The following is a 22,784-nucleotide window of genomic DNA, read 5'->3' as shown; positions in this document are numbered from 1 at the left end:
TTTTTATCCATAAAGAACTATATTAGCATAAATAAAAGTCCTAATTACTAAAATTTCCATATTAAAATTTAGATAAAAAAGAGCAACTTAACTGGTGGGCTGTTCCAACTGGCACAGGTATCCTTTTAACTTTCTTTCTAGGGGCTTGCCCTGTCCCACTCAGTGGGTGGCCTTGCCAGCAGGAGTTCCCTTCAGAAGCAGCCAGGTGGCCAGCACTGTCCACCATCATTACCACAATAACTGTGGCCAGGCTTTGCAGGCAGTCATACTAGGGATGACCCTGAAAGTCAGTCGCAGTTATGGCCAGAATTCTCATCCAGCTTGGCCAGGGGCCAGTCCAGCCCACAATTGCTCTTGTAGTAGCCATTGCCAGTTTCCAGACCCTCTGATCACTCAAGTCCAGTTTGCAGGTCAATTGAGGGTCAATCGTTCTTGATGACCTCTGCCAGCATTAATCCACTAAAAATAAATATTAAAGTACCAGACTTCAAAAACTGTGGGTTTGATTGCTGCACAGAACATCTACTAATTGGCCCAAAAAAAAAAAAAAAATTGTTGACATTAGCATATTAAATGATGTCTAATATTTATCAATAAATACTGCAATTAATTGATTGTGATGTACCCACACATCTAAATAGGCACTATCATTGTTAAAATTTGCTTATCTAGTTTACCAATACTGTTTTCTTTCCAAAGGATAAAAACTATGTTTCTTTTAAACATGTTTACAGATGAAGAGCATGTTTTATTTAAAAAGTTTATAGATGGAAAGGTTAAGTATATTTGTTAATAGTTTAATCTACATTAACCAAATTGTCATCTGTATAAGGAAAATATACATATTCAAATAACTATATTGTCATTTTAGTTGAAAAATTTTTAATGAATCTTTTTCCTTTAAAATAGATGGAAAAAAATCCCACACACACTGGAGTGCATGCACACTCAGTCACTCAGTCCTGTCCAACTCTATGGGACTCCATGGGCAATAGTCTGCCAGACTCCCCTGTAAATGTTATTTTCCTAGCAAGAATACTGGAGTGGTTTGCCACGCCATCTTCCATGGGATCTTCCCAACCAAAGGATCAATCCTGTGTCTCCTGCTTCACAGGTGGTTTCTTTACCTGCTGAGCCACCTGGGAAGCCCCCATACACTGGAGACTTGGTACAAATTCCTAAAAACAGTCCAGGCTGAAGAGTAAAATTTTATCTTTGAAATCAAGGGAAAAAGGAAAGAAAATAAGGGTGAGTTGCACATTTATTTTGAAAAGATTAAATGTCCTGTTTACTCTAATCCTTTCTTTCTCATAAAGACTTTTGAAATTTCCTTGGACTGCAAAGAGATCAAACCAGGCAATCCTAAAGAAAGTCAGTCCTGAACATTCATTGGAAGGACTGATGCTGAATCTGAAGCTCCAATACTTTGCCCACTTGATGCAAAGGACTGACTCATTGGAAAAGACCCTTATGCTGGGAAACACTGAAGGCAGGAGAAGTGGGCAACAGAGGATGAGATGGTTGGATGGCATCACCAACTCAAAGGACATGAGTTTGAGCAAACTCTGGGAGATGCTGATGGGCAGAGAAGCCTGGTGTACTGCAGTCCATGGGGTCCGTAGGAGTTGGGCATGACTAGCAACTGAACAACAGCAAAAAAAGTCTATGGGCACAGAACACCATGTATTCATGGCAGATTGAGAAATTAATATAATTTATTCAAAAGATGTCATCTGAAATCAGCTTATTGGAGCATAATTTCTGATCTTGCCTAGTTTTTTTGTCAAAGTAGAAAATAGTATTTTAGCAAATACATTTACTTTTGAGTCTCTGTTATTTCATCAATAAAAAGAGATAAGAAATAAAGATTACTCCAAAAGTAGATTACAAGGATTAAAAATGCATGAATAACTCAGAAGAGTCCCTGGTATTTATATCTAAGCACTTAACAAACATTACTTGTGATTGTTGTCATCATGATGGTAAAGTATATTTGTACCTTGATTCCAGCTTTGAGTCTATGCTTCTTTCTTGCAGATCACTAGTCTATAAGTCTTATCTGATTAAATAGGTAATATCAAAGAATTAGAATCAAAAGCCAGCATTTCAAATCAAATTTTGGAGATTTCATTCAAAAGGTACATATTCTTGAACTGTTTAAATTCAATATAGGCTTAATATTCATATTGATTATTAAAATTATATGGAATTTCTCAAAAGTATCGGCACTCTTTTAGCTGAATCTCATGAAGATCAGGAGTTTATTATGATTCTGGGAAATGTGAAACCAACTTAGATGAAAATCAACTGAAACTCTTACTCAAGAGGTTTACAAATTAATTTGATTCATAAACAGCAGACAGTGCAACCTTTCTTTAATTAAGAAAATCTAGGTCAACAAACATATTCAAACATATGATTTAATGTGACTTTATTTGAGGATTATACAGTTTACAAAACATACTTTATTATTATTTAATCCTTTCTAATTACCTACAAATTCCTTTGGGGGGCTTCTGCAGTTTTATGGTTTCTATGCAATTGGGGATAGATATATAACTTGCATTAAATGCTAAGTCAATTCTAAAATGTCTGTGTCCTTTGGATTGCATTCTTTTTATTAAACAGGTGTTTAAATGATATTAGGCTATTTATTTTAAAAGAAATGAGCAGCCATGATGGAGTAAATGGTATCTGAAATTTCCTCCTATTCTAACCAACTTTGAAATATATAAAATTATTTTTTCAGACAATATGTAACTGGCAGCATATCCTATGGTTCCTTAAACAAGACTGCAAATTATTTATGTCCTGTTATCACACTGGTTTCTGGATTGATCTTGCTTTCAAGACCATGGAGAAGCACCAAGTATGGAAGTCTTGTTGAGTTGAGGAAACAAGTAATAGCGCTGAGGAAAGTTGAGTGGGTAGATTTTACAGGGTAAATTATGAGGGCTTTAGAAATCTGCTTAGAGTTCCTCTTGAGACATTGGTTAAATTCTAATGTATGCGTGTTTAGGATTAACTACCCAGGGACAAGCAAATAACAATTACCAGGGAAATAACTACTACTAAGGAGCTGTAAACTGACCAATTTTTAGGACTCACTAATTTATATTTCCTCTGAAAACAACAGTCATGTTGTTGTACATCTTTAATAGCATTTGTTATTTTGAAACTTAAAAAAGCAGATTTGCTTGATGAATGTGATATGGATACATTGTTTTGTCAACCTGAGAATAAAGATGCTATTAAACATCTGTGACATTCAGTGGTAACTTTTGAAGAGCCATGCAAAAAAAGAACTATGAAATGTGTTTAAGGATTTATATAAAAATATGAACATAATATAGAAAGAAATGGAAATATTAAGAATAACCTAGTCAAGGCTATGGTTTTTCCTGTGGTCGTGTATGGATGTGAGAGTTGGACTGTGAAGAAGGCTGAGCACTGAAGAATTGATGCTTTTGAACTGTGGTGTTGGAGAAGACTCTTGAGAGTCTCTTGGACTGCAAGGAGATCCAATTAGTCCATTCTGAAGGAGATCAGCCCTGGGATTTCTTTGGAAGGAATGATGCTAAAGCTGAAACTCCAGTACTTTGGCCACCTCATGCAAAGAGTTGACTTATTGGAAAAGACTCTGATGCTTGGAGGGATTGGGGGCAGGAGGAGAAGGGGACAACAGAAAATGAGATGGCTGGATGGCATCACTGACTCGATGGACGTGAGTCTGGGTGAAGTCCGGGAGTTGGTGATGGACAGGGAGGCCTGGCGTGCTGCGATTCATGGGGTCGCAAAGAGTCGGACACAACTGAGCAACTGAACTGAACTGAATTGAAAGTAGCATCTAGATCTAAAAACAATGCAAAAACTAAAGTGAAGCCAGTTCACAGAATGGGCTTATATCTGTAGATTTGACACTTATTTTAGTTTTGACATGAAAATGAAGATTACTGCTCTTGAGGACACAGGGGAAAAAAAACAAACTCTGAAAATTTAAAGAAGAAAAAGCAGTTCAGCATGGGGAAGAGGGAAGGTAAGAAACAGAACTTCAGTGATAAGTTGTCTAATACACTTATACCTGGAATTCTAGCAGAAAAAAAAAAAAAGAAGATGGAAAGGAAGAAAATTCATATTGAAAAAATATCACACATTTGTACATCCTTTTTCATGAAATATAGTGTTTCAAACTTAAATGCTGTTTTGATATAACAAACAGGAAGGGAGTCAGCAATCGTGTGCAAAACTACCAAGAAAGTTAAGATGAGGACTCATATTAGATTTTGATTTACATATTTAAAGAACATTTGAACCTTGAATGTAATTTCAATATAAAGATGGGAACTAAACAGATTATGATAAAAGGTGGAAAATTTTAATTTATCTTTTTTTCACTATGTGCATATTATGAAAAGTGAAAGTGTTAGTCGCTCAGTTGTTTCTGACTCTTTGTGACCCCAAGAACTGTAGCCTGCCAGGCTCCTCTGTCTATGGAATTCTCCATGAAAGAATACTGGAATAGGAAGCCACTCCCTTCTCCAGGGGATCTTCCCTGACCCAGGGATTGAACCTGGGTCTCCTGAAATGCAGGCATATTCTTTTCTTTTTTTTTTAATTTTATTTTATTTTTAAACTTTACATAACTGTATTAGTTCAGTCACTCAGTCATGTCTGACTCTTTGTGACCACATGGACTGTGGCATGCCAGACTTCCCTGTCCATCACCAACGCCTGGAGCGTTCTCAAAGTCAAGTCCATCAAGTCGAAGATGCTATCCAGCCATCTTGCCCTCTGCAGTCCCCTTCTCCTCCTGCCTTCAATCTTTCCCAGCATCAGGGTCTTTTCCAATGAGTCAGTTCTTCACAATAGGTGGCCAAATATTGTAGTTTCAGCTTTAGCATCAGTCCTTCCAATGAATATTCAGGACGATTTCCTTTAGGATGGACTGGTTGGATCCCCTTGTAGTCCAAGGGACTCTCAAGTGTCTTCTCCAACACCACAGTTCAAAGGCATCAATTCTTCAGCACTCAACTTTCTTTATAGTCCAACTCTTACATCCATACATGACTACTGGAAGAAACCATAGCTCTGACAAGATGGACTTTAGTTGGCAATGTCTCTGCTTTTTAATATGCTGTCTAAGTTGGTCATAGATTTTCTTCCAAGGAGCAAGCATCTTTTAATTTCATGGCCAAAGTCACCATCTGCAGTGATTTGGATCCCAAGAAAATAAAGTCTCTCACTGTTTCCAGTGTTTCCACATCTATTTGCCATTAAGTGATGGGACTGGATGCCATGATCTTAGTTTTCAGAATACTGAGTTTTAAGACAGTTTTTTTCACTCTCCTCTTTCACTTTCATCAAGAGGCTCCTCAGTTCCTTCAGTTTCTCCCATAGCGGTGGTATCTGAGGCTACTGATATTTTTCCTGGCATTCTAGATTCCAGTTTGTGCTTCATCCAGTCCGGCATTTCGCATGATGTACTCTGCATATAAGTTAAATAAGCAGTGTGACAATATAGAGCCTTGATGTACTCCTTTCCCAATTTGAAACCAGTCTGTTGTTCCACGTCCAGTTCTAACTGTTGCTTCTTGACCTGCACACAAATTTCTCAGGAGGCAGGACAGGTGGTCGTGTATTTCCATCTCTTTAAGAATTTTCCACAGTTTGTTGTGATCCACACAATGAAAGGCTTTGGCATAGTCAATAAAGCAGAAATAGATGTTTTTCTGGAACTCTCTTGCTTTTTTGATGATCCAACGGATGTTGGCAATTTGATCTCTGGTTCCTCTCCCTTTTCTAAATCCAGCTTGAACATCTGGAAGTTAGTTCACTGTTCATATACTGTTGAAGCCTGATTTAAAGAATTTTGAGCATTACTTTGCTAGCATTTGAGATGAGTGTAATTTTGTGGTAGTTTGAATATTCTTTAGCATTGCCCATCTTTGGGATTGGAATGAAAACTGACCTTTTCCAGTCCTGTGGCCACTGCTGAGTTTTCCAAATTTGTTGGCATATTGAGTGCAGCACTTTCCCAGCATCATCTTTAAGGATTTGGAATAGCTCAACTGGAGTTCCATCACCTCCACTAGCTTTGTTTGTAGTAAGGCTTCCTAAGGACTACTTGACTTTACATTCCAGGATGTCTGGCTCTAGGTGAGTGATCACACCATCATGGTTATCTGGGTCATGAAGATCTTTTTTGTATAGTTTTTCTGTGCATTCTTGCCACCTCTTCTTAATATCTTCTGCTTCTGTTAGGTCCATACCATTTCTGTCCTTAATTGTGCCCATGAAATGGTCCCTTAGTATCTCTAATTAACTTGAAGAGATCTTGAGTCTTTCCCATTCTATTGTTTTCCTCTATTTCTTTGAATTGATCACTGAGGAAGGCTTACTTATCACTCCTTGCTGTTCTTTGGAACTCTGTTAATACTTGCATGATTATTTATTCAATTTTTTTCTAGGATGAAGGCATTTATTTAATACCTTTCCTTGTTGAACCATGGGATTCTGACCTGGAAAGCTGATGGACTGCTGAAACCCTTGGCTAAGCGGATTATTTTGAGGTGTCTTTGTTCCCATATGCTGCTGAGTTTGGTTAACTGTTGGGGAGGTTACAACTCATATCCCTATTGGAAGGGGGAGCAGAGGATGCAGACTTGTTGTTGAGGTGAGGCTGTACAGGGGGGTTGGGACCTTAAAAGGCCCTCCTTGCAAGTTCATCTGAGGAGCTGTTAAATGGCCTGGGTTGTTCATCTGAGGAAAGTTTCTCTGGGTTCCTGAAGCTTGCTGCTGCCAAAGGTATATGGAGGAGGAGAGCGGGCAGTTGTCTGTATGGTAGTTAAGGATGATCTTGCCTGGATTTGCTGTCGCATTGGGCCAGGCAGGGGAGCATTTCCTACCCTTGATTTGCAGTCATTGTGCCAGAGAACTCTAGGCTGGAGGAAGCTGAATGACTCCAGAAGGCAGCTTGTTCCAGCCTAGAGGAAGAGAAACTTGATTTGGGGCAGTAAACTGGAGTTGAATCCCCTGTGGCTGTTGCTGCTGATGTTGCTGTAGGGTTCTTGCTGCATCTATTGCTGCTGCTGCCGCTGGGGAAAAATTAGCTGGGTTTATTTGTCTCTTCATTGGGACAGGCCGTATTGGGTGGTGCAGAGGAACTAAAGATCCTGAGCAATGACTTCACTGCTGTATATGGAGCTCAGAGAAGAGTGGATCAGTTGTGTCTGACTAGAAGCACGACGAGGAGTCCTGGGCTGCATTTTGAATTGGGGCCTGATGCCATCGTGGAATATGACACGTTTCCACCCTGGGGTAGCATAATAGTTGCAGTGTTGGTCATCCTTATTATCATGGAGCACCTTTCATGGGAAATCCCATCTTCATCGTAATTTAATTTCCACTCCCATGGATCCTTTATTTCTCACATCGTGGCTTTGGTTCTGAGACAAAGCCAGGTTTCCCTTCCATCTGAACGAAGGGAATTCCCAGATCCTGAAGACACTGGTTGTTGCTCTGAATCAGGATCCATAGCCTCTCCGCTGCTTCCCAGAAGATGTTGAATGCCACATGTAGGATGCTCCATGGCTCTACCTTTCCATACCTTTAGCTTGCTGGATTCCATGTGTAATAAATTGAGTGTATTCTCCAATATTGCATCCAAGTTCCATTTGAAGTCTTTATCATCTCTGTTTCCTTTGAAGGCCAAAAAATTCACCTCTGAGTCCTCCACTGTTAATGAGCAAAAGGAAATATGTTGTTACTGTTGTTCAGTGGCTAAGTGGTGTCCTACCCTTTGTGACCCCATGGACCATGGCATGCCAGGCTCCCCTGTCCTTCACTGTCTTCTAGAGTTTGCTTAAATTCATGTCCATTGAGTCAATGATGCCATTCAACCATCTCACCCTCTGTCGTCATCTTCTCCTCCTGCATTCAGTCTTCCCCAACACCAGGGTCTTTTCCAGTCAGTCAGTCTTTCACATTGGGTGCCAAATATTGGAGCTTCAGCTTCAGCATGAGTCCTTCCAATGAATATTCAGGGTTGATTTCCTTTAAGATGGTCTGGTTTGATATCCTTGCTGTCCGAGGGACTTTCAAGAGTTTTCTCCAGCACCACAGTTCAAAAGCATCGATTTTTCCATACTCAGCCTTATTTATAGTATGTCTTCTAAATTTGGAAGGTTGTCCAAAACCATGGTGAATATTATTCCAGAAGCATGTGTGTGTGTTAGTTACTCAGCTGTGTCTGACTTTTTGCAATCCCATACTCTGTCCATGATATTCTCCCAGCGAGAATACTGGAGTGGTTTGCCATTCCCTTCTCCAGGGGATCTTCCCAATCTAGCAAGTGAACCCAGATCTCCTGCATTCCAGGCAGATTCTTTACTGCCTAAGCTGCCAGAAGCATATGTCCACCATATTCCAGGTGGACAATACAGAAAAAAATGTTTTTCTTAATTTTTATCATTTATATAGATCATCTTCTAAATCCAAACAATCTGGCATTTTTAGGACCTGTATTTTAAGGTAGCAGTCAATTGCAAATACTGAGCTTGGCCTCAGCCCACCAGGGTGGACCTTGAGCAATGCCCTTTAAAGTGGATGCACTTGGCCCTCTGTGTATCCCTCCATCTGTTGGGGTGGACCTTAAGCAGTGCCCTTGACAGTGGATGCCCTTGGCCCTCAGTGTATACCTCCATCCATCCTTGCCTGCATCTATCTGTCTAGCCATCAGCACCCAGCTACTCAAATCCAGACCCACCTGGGACTCAGGGAGCCAGTGGGGAGGGGCATGGACTAAACCAGGCTGGGGAGGAAGGGGAGATAATTTACTTTGTGTCAAGGAATCCTTTTCTTTCCAGAAGCTTTCAATATATCATTGCATGTTTTATTCTGAAAGTTTCATGGTTCCTTGTCTTAGCTAATATTTAATTCACCCATAATTGAACTGTCTAAGTGGTGTGAGGTAAGAGTTCAATCCTTTTGTATGATTACTCCCGCAGCGTTTATTGAACTGTTCATTCTTCCCACAGTGGTCTCAATGTCAGACAAATAAACATTTGTCTCTTTTTCCAACATCTTTATTCTATTACTTCATATCATTTGCTTAATTAAGCATCACTTTTCATGTGTTTTTCCAAGTTAATATTTATCAAGAGGTATCAATGGCTACACAGAGAAGATAAATGCAAATTACAGATCTATTCTAGGGCACATATGGGTGTGTGCTCAGTTATATCTGACTCTTTGTGACCCCAGGAACTATGCCCACCAGGCTCCTCTGTCCATGGGATTTCCCCAGCAGGAATACTAGAATTGGAAGTCCAGAAAAGAATTTCTAAGATATTTGATATAAAGGACAGCAGAAAAGGAAGAATTGTTGGGAAGCATTTTCCAAATAGAATATATTTTTATTTTTTACAATGGAGCATGACTCCTTTTAGATAAAGATGAGCTTTTCAGTTCTTTATGGTACCATATTATTCTCATTTTTTAACACTCTGCATGTCTTTCTAATTTGTTATCTCTCTGGTGTCTATAGGCATTAAACTGTGGAATGCCAGATTTAAGGGTCAATTCTTTCTTTTCTACATTTACCCCACTTTTAAGTTTGAAGAGCTTCTACTTAATGATGGAAATAGAAGAAAAATTATAGTAAAGGAGACTCTTTTTTTTACTTCTTTGAAATAATAGCACCTGCTTCAAACAGTTTGACCTCTCTTGCTCATTTGCCTTTCTCTGCAAACATTCCCTGAAGTCTCACTTATCTTATATTAAACATGTTCACAAGTCACAGCTCATTTTGAGCTCAGATCTTCCTGATATGCTTTTTCTAAATTTTTGTCACACTCTTGTATTCTGCCTTGATTATATGTGCCTCTTCTAACCTCTTACAATTAAACAAAAAATTATTTTTAAAAAAAAGGGAGAAAAGAAGGAAGGATGTATGGAAAGGAAGAAGGAAGAACATATAACATCTTGCAAAAGATCTTCAGGCTTGCTTATGATGCATTTTGAGAAGAGCATGGAAACCCACTCCAGTATTCTTGCCCGGAGAATCCCCATGGAGAGACGAACTTGGTGGGCTACAGTCCATGGGGTCATAAAGAGTCGGACACGACTGAGTGACTAAGTACACATGACACATTTTAGTTAATTATCATTTAATTTTCTCTTTTATGTTATTAATGGTTATGTGACTAGATTTTAATTTTGAGGTGTCAATTCATTTTGAATTATATTCTTGTCTAAAGTTTCTGGTCATCAGATCAAGGTTATACTTTATACATAAAAAGTCTTTTTCCAGAGAAGTTTATGAGAACTCTCAAGCTATGCTTAGCATTTCTTTCCTTTATAACCAATACTCCAAAACAGTCCAGTTATACCTATGTCATAAAATACATCATTCTTTTTGATAATTTATTTTCCTCTTATGGTTTCAAGTGATTAAATATATCAGAAATTTTTGTTTAAACAAAACAATATTATTAGAAATTATCTGGATCCATGAAATTCTTCAAACTACTTTTTATTCTCTCAGTGGTGGAACTTTTAGAAAATTCTACATGTTTGATAAGGCTTCCCTCATGGTTCAATGATAAATAATCCATGTGCAGTGCAGGAGCTGCAAGTTTGATACCTGGGTTGGGAAGATCCCCTGGAGAAGGAAATGGCTACTCGCTCCAGTATTCTTGGCTGGGAAATCCCATGGACAGAGGATCCTGGCAGGCTACAGCCCATGGGGTCACAAAGAGTTAGATAATACTTAGCAACTAACCAACAGCAGCAACAATGTGTTTGATAAATATCATTAATGATTTGAAACTAATCCAAATTGGGGGATTTGGTCTGAGAGATTCTTGACTTACTAAGAATAATACCATAGAACTCTACTAGGTACATATCCAGCTGTGTGTTAATATTAATTAGTGTTCAGAATGATGGCACCACAAACTAGCAGGATCTTAGTTCAGTATGGTATTTCACTGCAGTGGAGCCATTAATCTGATCCCATGGCATTAGGCATTATTATATGAAGATTTTCTATAATAAAACTTGATGTTTTATAATCATTTTTGACTTCCCAGATAATCCAGTCTTCTGCCTACCTAGATTCCCTAGGCATTTGGACAAACCATTATCTTATCATTGTTGTTATTGATGATAATGACATGAACACACACACATATAATCTGTTTTGAAGTGTGAAAGTCCAGGACAACTGCAGAGCAGTCTTTATAAATCGAATTATCAAGGCAAATTATTTAACATTTCACATTAAACATTTCTATTTATCTCTAGTAAAAGACATTTTAAAAACAGTATTTCATATGCATGAATTTCCATCAAAAATATTTTAATGGTAGCTTTCCTTTTTATTTTTTATACTTTTTAATATAAATTTATTTATTTTAATTGGAGGTTAACCACTCTACAATATTGCATTGGTTCTCAAACTAGTACAGACACAATGGAGCTTTCCTTTTTAAAGTTTGAGGTTGAAAGGCTCATTGTTTTTTTTTCTTTTCCTATCTATTGAGTCTTTATATCATTAGACTTTGATGTTCTGGATAAAAGTCACCAAGTGAGTGTTAGCAATGTGTTTATTATTTTTAATGTCAAAGAGTGAAGCTTTTCATAGTTGAGTAGTTGAGTTAAATAAACCATGCTTTTCACTCAATAGTTTAGAAAAGTAGTCTAAAACAAAAGTAATTTTAAAAAACTACATATGTTTATTAATAGTCTAGTTGGAGTTGTAGGAAACTCTTTTGAACTAATACTTTTTAACACTTCTTACAATGCAATATATATCTTGAGTTTTCTTGTGTATAACGCATTTCACTAAAGAATATATGAACAGCATAACTAAAAAAAGTGTGAAGTTAAACTTTACTGACAGTTCTTTTACACTTTCCAATAAATTCTTGACTGGTAGTTTCAGCTTGGAGGGAACAGTTACCCAGAGTAACCAATGAAGACCATGGAATAGCTACCCTGGGAAGTAGTCATTACCTATATCTAAAATATCACTTTGAAGCAGGGAAAACCAAAACCTTAAACCCAGTAGTGTGCCTCCTACAGCAGCTGCCACTACTTACTTGAAGGAGTCAGATTTCAGGGTTAGCATAGAGGGAGAGCCAGCAGGAAGCCTACTCTCAATAATTCTTTCCTGCTGCAGAGTTTTACAACAATAGAACAATTAGAAATCTTTGCTTATTAGATTTTCAACCATGTCGCACTTTCATTTTCAGGTCAATGTCTTCAGGGAGCATTGTTTACTTGAGGAGTTATTTCAGAACAAGATGATGACATTCTTGCAGAAAAGTCTATAGAATACATTCAGGCTATAATTAGCCTGAATTAGTATTCTTTTGGATAAGGCAATGGCACTCCATCCAGTACTCTTGCCTGGAAAATCCCATGGATGGAGGAGCCTGGTAGGCTGTAGTTCATGGGGTCGCTAAGAGTTGGACACGACTGAGTGACTTCACTTTCACTTCAGCATTGGAGAAGGAAATGGCAACTCACTACAGTGTTCTTGCCTGGAGAATCCCAGGGACAGAGGAGCCTAGTGGGCTGCTGTCTATGGGATTGCACAGAGTCTGACATGACTGAAGTGACTTAGCAGTAGGTATTCTTTAAAGTTACAAGACATCCTTCAGTTCAGTCAGTTCAGTTCAGTCAGTTCAGTTCAGTCACTCAGTCGTGTCCGACTCTTTGCAACCCCATGAATCACAGCATACCAGGCCTCCCTGTCCATCACCAACTCCCGGAGTTCACTCAAACTCACGTCCATCGAGTCGGTGATGCCATCCAGCCATCTCATTCTCTGTTGTCCCCTTTTCCTCCTGCCCCCAATCCCTCCCAGCATTAGAGTCTTTTTCAATGAGGCAACTCTTCGCATGAGGTGGCCAAAGTACTGGAGTTTCAGCTTTAGCATCATTCCTTCCAAAGAACACCCAGGGCTGATCTCCTTTAGAATGGACTGGTTGGATTTCCTTGCAGTCCAAGGGACTCTCAGGAGTCTTCTCCAACACCAGAGTTCAAAGGCATTAATTCTTTGGCACTCAGCTTTCTTCACAATCCAACTCTCACATCCATACATGACCAATGGAAAAACCATAGCCTTGACTAGACGGACCTTTGTTGGCAAAGTAATGTCTCTGCTTTTGAATATGCTATCTAAGTTGGTCATAACTTTCCTTCCAAGGAGTAAGCGTCTTTTAATTTCATAGCTGCAGTCACCATCTGCAGTGATTTTGGAGACCAAAAAAATAAAGTCTGCCACTGTTTCCATTGTTTCCCCATCTATTTCACATGAAGTGATGGGACCAGATGCCATGATCTTCAACATTCTTTCTGAATGTTGAGCTTTAAGACAACTTTTTCACTGTCCTCTTTCACTTTCATCAAGAGGCTTTTTAGTTCCTCTTTACTTTCTGCCATAAGGGTGGTGTCATCTGCATATCTGAGGTTATTGATATTTCTCCCGGCAGTCTTGATTCCAGCTTGTGCTTCTTCTAGCCCAGCATTTCTCATGATGTACTCTGCATGTAAGTTAAATAAGCAGAGTGACAATATACAGCCTTGATGTACTCCTTTTCCTATTAGGAACCAGTCTGTTGTTCCATGTCCAGTTCTAACTGTTGCTTCCTGACCTGCATATAGGTTTCTCAAGAGGCAGGTCAAGTGGTCTGGTATTCCCATCTCTTTCAGAATTTTCCACCGTTTATTGTGATCCACACAGTCAAAGGCTTTGGCATAGTCAAGAAAGAAGAAATAGATGTTTTTCTGGAACTCTCTTGCTTTTTCGATGATCCAGCAGATGTTGGCAATTTGATTTCTGGTTCCTCTGCCTTTTCTAAAATGAGCTTGAATATCTGGAAGTTTACAGTTCACATATTGCAAAACATCCTTAGGTTTTATAAATTGATAATTTTGGTTACAATTAGCTAGCTTTACAATTGAAGCTTTAATATCCATATAACTAAAAATTTAAACCTTGGGATGCAGAGTGTTATCAGTACTGGATGCTCCAGAGTCATGTCAGACTTCTTCCTCCAAAACCTACTTATCCATATCTGTTCACAATATTGGTGGGTCTCAAGAAAATTTGCTGTAATTTCTGTGATATTTCTCTTGTTACCAAGTCCAACCTCACTCTGCTCACTGCACCATAGGCTGGCCAATAAATCTGAGAGACAAGATGTTGAAGCAAGAAACAAGACTTTATTTTGAAAGCCAGATGACTGAGAAGATGGCAGACTAATGTCTCAAAAAGACTGTCTTACTGAGGCCTGGATATCAGGTTCTTTTGTGGATCAGAGATGGGGGAGGTGAGGTAATAGCGTAAAAGACCATTTTATTCTTGCAGATATCTCCTAGAATGGCACATATAGGGTGGGGGTGGTGGTAGCTGTGTTATTTTAATTTCCTTACAGATATTTTACAGGTGGTTGGAAATGAAATACCTCCTTGTGAGCTAAACAAAGGCACTTTAATTTAAGGGTCAGGCAGAGCGGGGCAGGGTTCCCTGAGACAGGCCATTATGTATGCCTAATATAACGAAGGTGGAAAAAAAAGAGTTAACATCACAGAAGCATATTCAATATGGAGTCAGAATTAACCTTTCCCCGTTACAGTGAGTCTCACCAGCAAGTGCTGTAATTTTTGTAATCTTTCTCTTGCTCTCTCTACACCCGATATTCACAATTCTACTTCATAAATCAAACTCAAATTTCTTCAATTCTCTTTACCTTATGCTCATTATTTCAGAATAGCCAACATGATTTGTTAATGGAATACTAATTTCAACTGAAAAAAAAAATGCACAATTTAAAAGCTGAGAATTATGCTTTATTTGGTACACAAAACTGAGGACTTAAGCACAGGATGCAATCTCTCACCCTTGAGAGACTGCTCAGAAAAGCTAAGGGAGAAGCCAGGACACAAAGGGATTTTTGCAACAAAGACTAGTAAGTCAGAGCATCAAAAGATTACTGCTATTTAAAGAATATATCTCAATATTTAAATAATATCTCAAGTTAAGATATTTAAATAATATCTCAAGTTAAGGAATTTAGCACTTTTATATGTATAGGAAGATGCAAAAGTCTGGGCTCACTGAAATCATTATTTTGATATGACCTTAGCTATCTGGGGCCACTATCCTGTGTTTTCACATCTTGAGTCTTTTCAGGATACACCACTGGGAGTTGCTGCAGAGGTTGACTACTTGATGGCAGGCATCCTATTTCTGTCCTGGGTTCTCTCAGGGCACATCACTGAGGGGGTTGTAATGTGATGACTTGATGACTGTAACATCCTTTATTTACTGATATAGCACGCATCATTTTTTCACTGGCACTCCAAATGCCTAAATGGTCTGTTGGTCTCCAGTCTTATTCCTCTTAGACTCTCTTTTCCACAGTTAAGCCAGAATGACCTGTTTTAGAAACACACAGCAGGTCATGTCACTCACCAGCTTATAGCTACCCAGTCACTTTAAATAAATTCTAAATACACTCACACGGCACACTGGGTGTTGAAGCTCTAGTCTTCGTTTAACTCACCAGTGCCCATTCGTCTTCTGCCCATCAAGCATTCTAGTCACATGACTATTATTTCCACTCCTAGTTTTCAAAAAGACTATCATCTCATCTGCGTTCACATTTGCCTTTCTTTGACATGAAACATCCTTGCATTTTAGTACTTTACTCTTTCATCCTGTTCATATTCTTCTTCCTTAGGTTGATTCCTTCCTGCTTCGCAGTTTTTGGTTTAAAAGTTTCTCCTTCCAATTGTTCTGTCTGGATTCTATCAACAGGACAGCAACATTTTGCTGTAAAAGGCCAATAGTAGACAACATATGCAGGGGTCTTGTTTTTGTAAAGTTTAAAAATAAAATAAAAATTAAAAAAAAAAAAAAAAAAGGCCAATAGTAAATATTTTAGTTTGGCAGACCATGTAAGACTTTTGTCACATATTTTTTGCTGTTTTACATTGCTTGCAATTCTTTTAAATATTAAAAATGTTCTTAGCTTTCAGACCATCCTAAAATTGGCCAGGACAGAAATTGACTAGCAGAGTATATTTTGCTCACCTCTACTCTAGATAATGTTCATATGTATTCTCAAGAGCAGCTTTCTCTTTACTTAAATTAGAACTTATCAACATTGCAGTTAAGCGATTTTTAATTTATGCAGATTTTAGTACCTGTTTACATTTTACCTAGCTTCCCTCTCTACTAATATATGACCATAATATTTTATTAAAACTAAGAGACTTAAATTGGCACAACATTGGCAACTAAATTAAAAATTTTATTGGATTTCACTCCTAAGTATTTTTCTCCCTGTGGTTTCATGGTCTAACAATAACAACAACAAAATAAATATTCTTTTAGTTATTGTCTATTTTGTCTCTTCTAATCTGTGACATTTTCTCAATATTTATTTTTATAAATTTGATACTTTTCAAGAACACTGGTCATATTTGTATGTCTCTCAATTTGACTTTTTTTCTGATGTTTTCTCATTCTTAGACTGTGCTGATGAATTTTCAAGAAGGATACCACAAAGAAAAAAGTTTCCTTCTTCTGACCTCATGTCAGTAGGTATATGATATTAATGTACTTTGTTCCCAAGGATGTTAGTCTTGATCACTTGGTTAAGGTAGTGTCTGCCAAGTTTACCCTCTATAAAGTGACTATTTTTCTTTTCCCCTTTCATCCGTTTTTTCTTTGGAAGGAACTAAGTCTTGATCACCAGCTCTCCCTTAAAGAGGATGGAAATTGCATATGTTGTCTTTTGACATCAATGCTGAACCTAAAGGCTTCCCTGATGGTTCAGATGGTAAAGAATCTGCCTATAATGAGGGAGACCTCAGCTTGATCCCTGGGTTGGGAAGATCCTCCGGAGGAGGGATGCAGCCCACTCCAGTGTTCTTGCCTAGAGAATCCCCATGGACAGAGGAGCCTGGTGGGCTATAGTCCATGGGGTAACAAAGAGTCAGACATGACTGAGTGACTAATCAGAGCACAGATCAGATCAGATTAGATCAGCCGCTCAGTAGTGTCTGACTCTTTGCAACCCCATGAATCGCAGCACGCCAGGCCTCCCTGTCCATCACCAGCTCCCAGAGTTCACTCAGACTCACGTCCATCGAGTCAGTCATGCCATCCCGCCTTCTCACCCTCTGTCCTCCCCTTATCCTCTTGCCCCCAATCCCTCCCAGCATCAGAGTCTTTTCCAATGAGTCAACTCGTCACATGAGGTGGCCAAAGTACTGGAATTTCAGCTTTAGCATCATTTCTTCCAAAGTAATCCCAGGGCTGATCTCCTTCAGAATGGACTGGTTGGATCTCCTTGCAGTCCAAGGGACTCTCAAGAGTCTTCTCCAACACCACAGTTCAAAAGCATCAATTCTTCGGCACTCAGCCTTCTTCACAGTCCAACTCTCACATCCATACATGACCAATGGAAAAACCATAGCCTTGACTAGATGAACCTTTGTTGGCAAAGTAATGTCTCTGCTTTTGAATATGCTATCTAGGTTGGTCATAACTTTCCTTCCAAAGAGTAAGCATCTTTTCATTTCATGGCTGCAGTCACCATCTGTAGTGATTTTGGAACCCCCAAAAATAAAGTCTGCCACTGTCTCCACTGTTTCCCCATCTATTTCCCATGAAGTGATGGGACCAGATGCCATGATCTTCGTTTTCTGAATGTTGAGCTTTAAGACAACTTTTTCACTGTCCTCTTTCACTTTCATCAAGAGGCTTTTTAGTTCCTCTTTACTTTCTGCCATAAGGGTGGTGTCATCTGCATATCTGAGGTTATTGATATTTCTCCCGGCAATCTTGATTCCAGCTTGTGCTTCATCCAGCCCAGCATTTCTCATGATGTACTCTGCATGTAAGTTAAATAAGCAGCGTAACAATATACAGCCTTGACATACTCCTTTTCCTATTAGGAACCAGGTGTTGTTCCATGTCCAGTTCTAACTGTTGCTTCCTGACCTGCATACAAATTTCTCAAGAGGTAGATCAGGTGGTCTGGTATTCCCATCTCTTTCAGAATTTTCCACGGTTTATTGTGATCCACACAGTCAAAGGCTTTGGCATAGTCAATAAAGATACCCCTAGTCCAAGGTAAGGAGCAATGGCTGTGCTTTGCTGGAGCAGCCATGAAGAGATACCCCACGCCCAAGGTAAGAGAAACCCACGTAAGACAGTAGGTGTTGCAAGAGGGCATCAGAGGGCAAACACACTGAAACCATACTCACAGAAAACTAGTCAATCTAATCACACTAGGACCAGAGCCTTGTCTAACTTAATGAAACTAAGCCATGCCTGTGGGGTAACCCAAGATGGGCAGGTCATGGTGGAGAGATCTGACAGAATGTGGTTCACTGGAGAAGGGAATGGCAAACCACTTCAGTATTCTTGCCTTGGGAACCCCATGAACAGTATGAGAAGGCAAAATGATAGGATACTGAAAGAGAAACTCTCCAGGTCAGTAGGTGCCCAATATGCTACTGGAGATCAGTGGAGAAATAACTCCAGAAAGAATGAAGGGATAGAGCCAAAGCAAAAAGAATACCCAGCTGTGGATGTGACTGGTGATAGAAGCAAGGTCCGATGCTGCAAAGAGCAATATTGCATAGGAACCTGGACTGTCAGGTCCATGAATCAAGGCAAATTGGAAGTGGTCAAACAAGAGATGGCAAGAGTGAATGTTGACATTCTAGGAATCAGCGAACTGAAATGGTCTGGAATGGGTGAATTTAACTCAAATGACCATTATATCTACTACCGTGGGCAGGAATCCCTCAGAAGAAATGGAGTGGCCATCATGGTCAACAAAAGAGTCCGAAATCAGAGCACAACACAGCATTAATCCTAAAGAGTAGGAAACATTTTTTGATCTTGTTTATTTTTATATATCCATCATGCTATCAGACACTTGTTGATTAATTTATGTGGAATAATATCTTGGAATATTAGCATTTATTTTCCAAACTATTTTCTCTCTCATGGCTAATATTATAAATATAATAAAATATTTTAAAAGCTTCCATTATTTTTCTTGGGATGACTCATTGAGATAGTGCTATTTTAATAAACCATATCAAATGTACCATAGGAAGAGAGAGATTTCATTCAGAATACCTTCAGAATTTAATATGTGAATCTGAAAATGGAAGCTAAGAGTAGAGTTGAACACATTCAAATAAACAGTGATTATATATGTCTAGCAGAAATATGGAGGGGAAAAAAGAGCCTTCAGCAAGACTGGGCATTTTATGAGAGTAAGAATCATAGGGAAAATGAAATAAATCATGGTTCATTCTATTAGATAACTTTAGAGAATTTTTTTTCCCCTAACTAGCAGTATGTGACCTAATACCTCCTTTGTTGTGTTTAGTCATTTAAGTCATGTTTGACACTTTTGTGACACTATGGACTGTAGCCTACTAGGCTTCTCTGTCCATGGGATTTTCCAGGCAAAAATACTGGAGTGGGTTACCATTTTCTTCTCCAGAATATCTTCCTGATCCAGGGATCAAACTCACATCTCCTGTGTCTCCAGCTTGACAGGTGGATTCTTTAACATTGAGACATCTGAGTGTATCTCTCCTTGCTCTTCAGGAAATCCTACCTTTCTCAATAATGATTACACAAAAGTGTATCTTTTAATGGTAATTTTAAGAAATGCTAAATTATGTGTTCAAATAGTTGCTAGGAGAAAGTGACCAAAAATAGTAAATAAAGAGATAGATGATTTCTCATTTACAAAATACTAAAAATGCATCCAGACTAACAGGCCAGAAGCCTGAGAACTGATTTATTTCTTTTTGCCACTTCAGCTTCCCTATTCAACAAGATCATTGAGACGTCAACATAAACATTCAAATCCATTCCACAGCCATAATCATGATGTAGAGTCTTATATCTCCAGCTGCCTTATTGTGACATCTTATGGAGGCCCATTTGGTGTTGAACATTGAGTGAGTTACTGCTATCAGACATGGTAAATAATGATACACAGGGAGTATTATGTCAAGCCAAGGAGGGCCAATTTCTATCTTGAGTCCCAACTAGAAGTAGAAGTAGGTTTCTCTCAATGTGATTTAAAGTTTTCTTCCACTCTGCTGTTTCCAGAGTAGATATAAATTTGTATAGTAAAGAGAACTTGAGGAACAGAAATAATCCAGACATATGACATTAAAATTGTATTTATGGGGAAAAATATCAATCTTTGTTAAGCAAAGTAGGCCAATGACTTTGGCTGATTATATGCAGAATTAAAACTCTGCTTAGAAATTAATCTTTAGAAATTCCCTTAATTAAAAGACTTAAGCATAAGTTATTATGCATCTATTTTTGTCACTGACTTTACTTCAGAAGCTTAACATGTACTATTTCCTACAATTTTTGCAAAACTTTATGAAACTAATGTTATTACCCCTTTTGTGTTAGTCGCTCAGCTGTGTCTGACTCTTTGTGATCCCATGGATTGTAGCCCACCAGGCTCCTCTGTCCATGAAATTCTCCAGACAGGAATACTGGAGTGGGTCACCATTTTCTTCTCCAATTACCCTTTTACTTGAATGAAAAATAAGAAGTGAAATAATTTGCTTAAGGTCTCACAACTGGCACGTTCTAGAGTTAGAATTTGCAGCTAAGCTTACTAAGCTATGCATTTATCCTACAGCACTTCTCATAAAATGAGACAAGGCTCAAATCCATACACTTTACAGAACTGTGCCTTATCAAGACTTATATTGAATGAATACACTTTAGTCATTGACATTTTAATATCTTTTAAACATCTCCAAAATTAGTGAGTCTTGTACAGTGTTACCTGATTTGTCTTCAAATAACAAATGCCATCACATCTCTTTCCTCTTGGAATACTTCCCATTAACTGTAGCATATCTACACTTTCAACTCTGGGCATTTACACTCTTTCATGACGTGGCTCCATGTACTCTTCAGGTTATTCCTGTGTCATGATATAGCTACATTTAATTTCTCATACTTCCTCATCATAGTATCCTTTCATAATTCTGTGGGTTGCACATGATGCAAAGTTTTTGTTCTTAAAACTTTCTATTGTAACCTAGTGGGGTGGATTGGGGGAGGGGATAAAGGTTCAAGAGGGAGGTGATTTATGTATAATTATGGCTGATTTGCTCAGCCACCTCCTGAGGTTAACCTCAAGCTTGGTCTCACAAACAGACACTATCAGAGACTCTGTGTACCACTCTACCTATGTTTTCTTCTCCCTAAGAGACATAGAATCTGTTACAACCAAAAAGTTAAAAAGCTCTGTGTAAACACAGTGGGTGATGATTTTGAACTTGATACATTACAATATCATCTTTTCAGCTTCTCAGTGGCAGGGAAGGCGATGGCACCCCACTTTAGTACTCTTGCCTAGAGAATCCCATGGACGGAGGAGCCTGGTAGGCTGCAGTCCATGGGGTCGCGAAGAGTTGGACACGACTGAGCGACTTCACTTTCATTTTCACTTTCATGCATTGGAGAAGGAAATGGCAACCCACTCCGGTGTTCTTGCCTGGAGAATCCCAGGGATGGCGGAGCCTGGTGGGCTGCCATCTATAGGGTCGCGCAGAGTTGGACACGACTGGAGCGACTTAGTAGCAGCAGCAGCAGCAGCTTCTCAGTGAAAGCCTCTGAGAAAACAGTCAACCAGAAAAATAGATGGAAGACAAGCAATGAAGATTTACATACTGAAAAAAAGGAATTCACAGTTCAATTCCTTCAAATGAAAACTGTGACAAGACAGATTCAAATACCAGACCATACTGCAATGTTTCAGAAACCTCATCCTTTCAGAGTATCAGGGAACTATTTAAGAGAAGATCTGGGGGAAGTTCTTAAGCAAACTGCAATGAAAAGAGCATAAATTAATCTGAAGCAGTTGAGTATTTACAGGAAAGGGCTATAAGCAAAACAATGATAATTTAAAAAGGAATAATATTAAAGACCAAATTCTTAGGACTCAATTTATAAAATCTAGAATACAATAAGTACAGAAACCATTATACTGCCGTAGGAAACAGGAAGAATAAAAGAAAAGCAGGCCCTGGCAAGGGCTGCAAAATAAATTTATAATTATTGATAAACTGGATGCTATAAAGCATGAGACTCTTGAAACAAGTCCAGAGGGAACAGTTCATAATCTTGAAAACAAGGTATTATCCTGGGGTCAGAAAACCGACTCCAGACTGTTTCTCAACTGGCATCTCAGAGTCACATGTTTTACGTATCTGGTGGAAAATCTATAGATGAGAATATTAGTCTTAGTTACTGATTTGTTATTGATTACTGTTTCCTAATTACTCAATGGTTAATGACGATTTTGTTCTTTGGCCCTGAAGGCCACATGAGTTATAGTTTAACTCCCCTCATATTCTTTCATTCACAGCTGCAAGTATAATAAAGCTGGCTTGGATTCAATTTCAGCACCTTCACCTTGGAGCAGTGTTGGTCCTCTGAGCCTCCCTTTTCTCTGAATTCTTGTGTCTTGTTTCTCATTTCCTCACCGTATCACACTTTCAGAAACCCTGCTTGTTGAGCTGGCCTCGACATACTGCAAAAGCTAGAAATATAGGCAAACTCTTCTCACACGTGTTTGCCTTCTAATTAAGAGGTAAAAGAAGAAAGTAAAACACGTATCACAGAATAATTAGGAAACAAATTAATGAAGGCTCTTAAAAACATAACCTGGACAAGAGGTCTAAATATGCAC

General features: G+C 38.6%; 1 pseudogene; it reads right to left on the bottom strand.

Annotated features, from left to right (window-relative positions):
• Positions 1 to 411: 411 nt before the first annotated feature.
• Positions 412 to 8,198, bottom strand: LOC129623816 (nuclear receptor coactivator 6-like; annotated as a pseudogene).
• Between the last annotated feature and the right edge of the window lie 14,586 nt (positions 8,199 to 22,784).

The sequence above is a fragment of the Bubalus kerabau genome, chromosome 11 (assembly GCF_029407905.1).
Source record: "Bubalus kerabau isolate K-KA32 ecotype Philippines breed swamp buffalo chromosome 11, PCC_UOA_SB_1v2, whole genome shotgun sequence".
NCBI lineage: Eukaryota > Metazoa > Chordata > Mammalia > Artiodactyla > Bovidae > Bubalus > Bubalus kerabau.
This window is presented reverse-complemented; position numbering and strand designations above follow the sequence as displayed.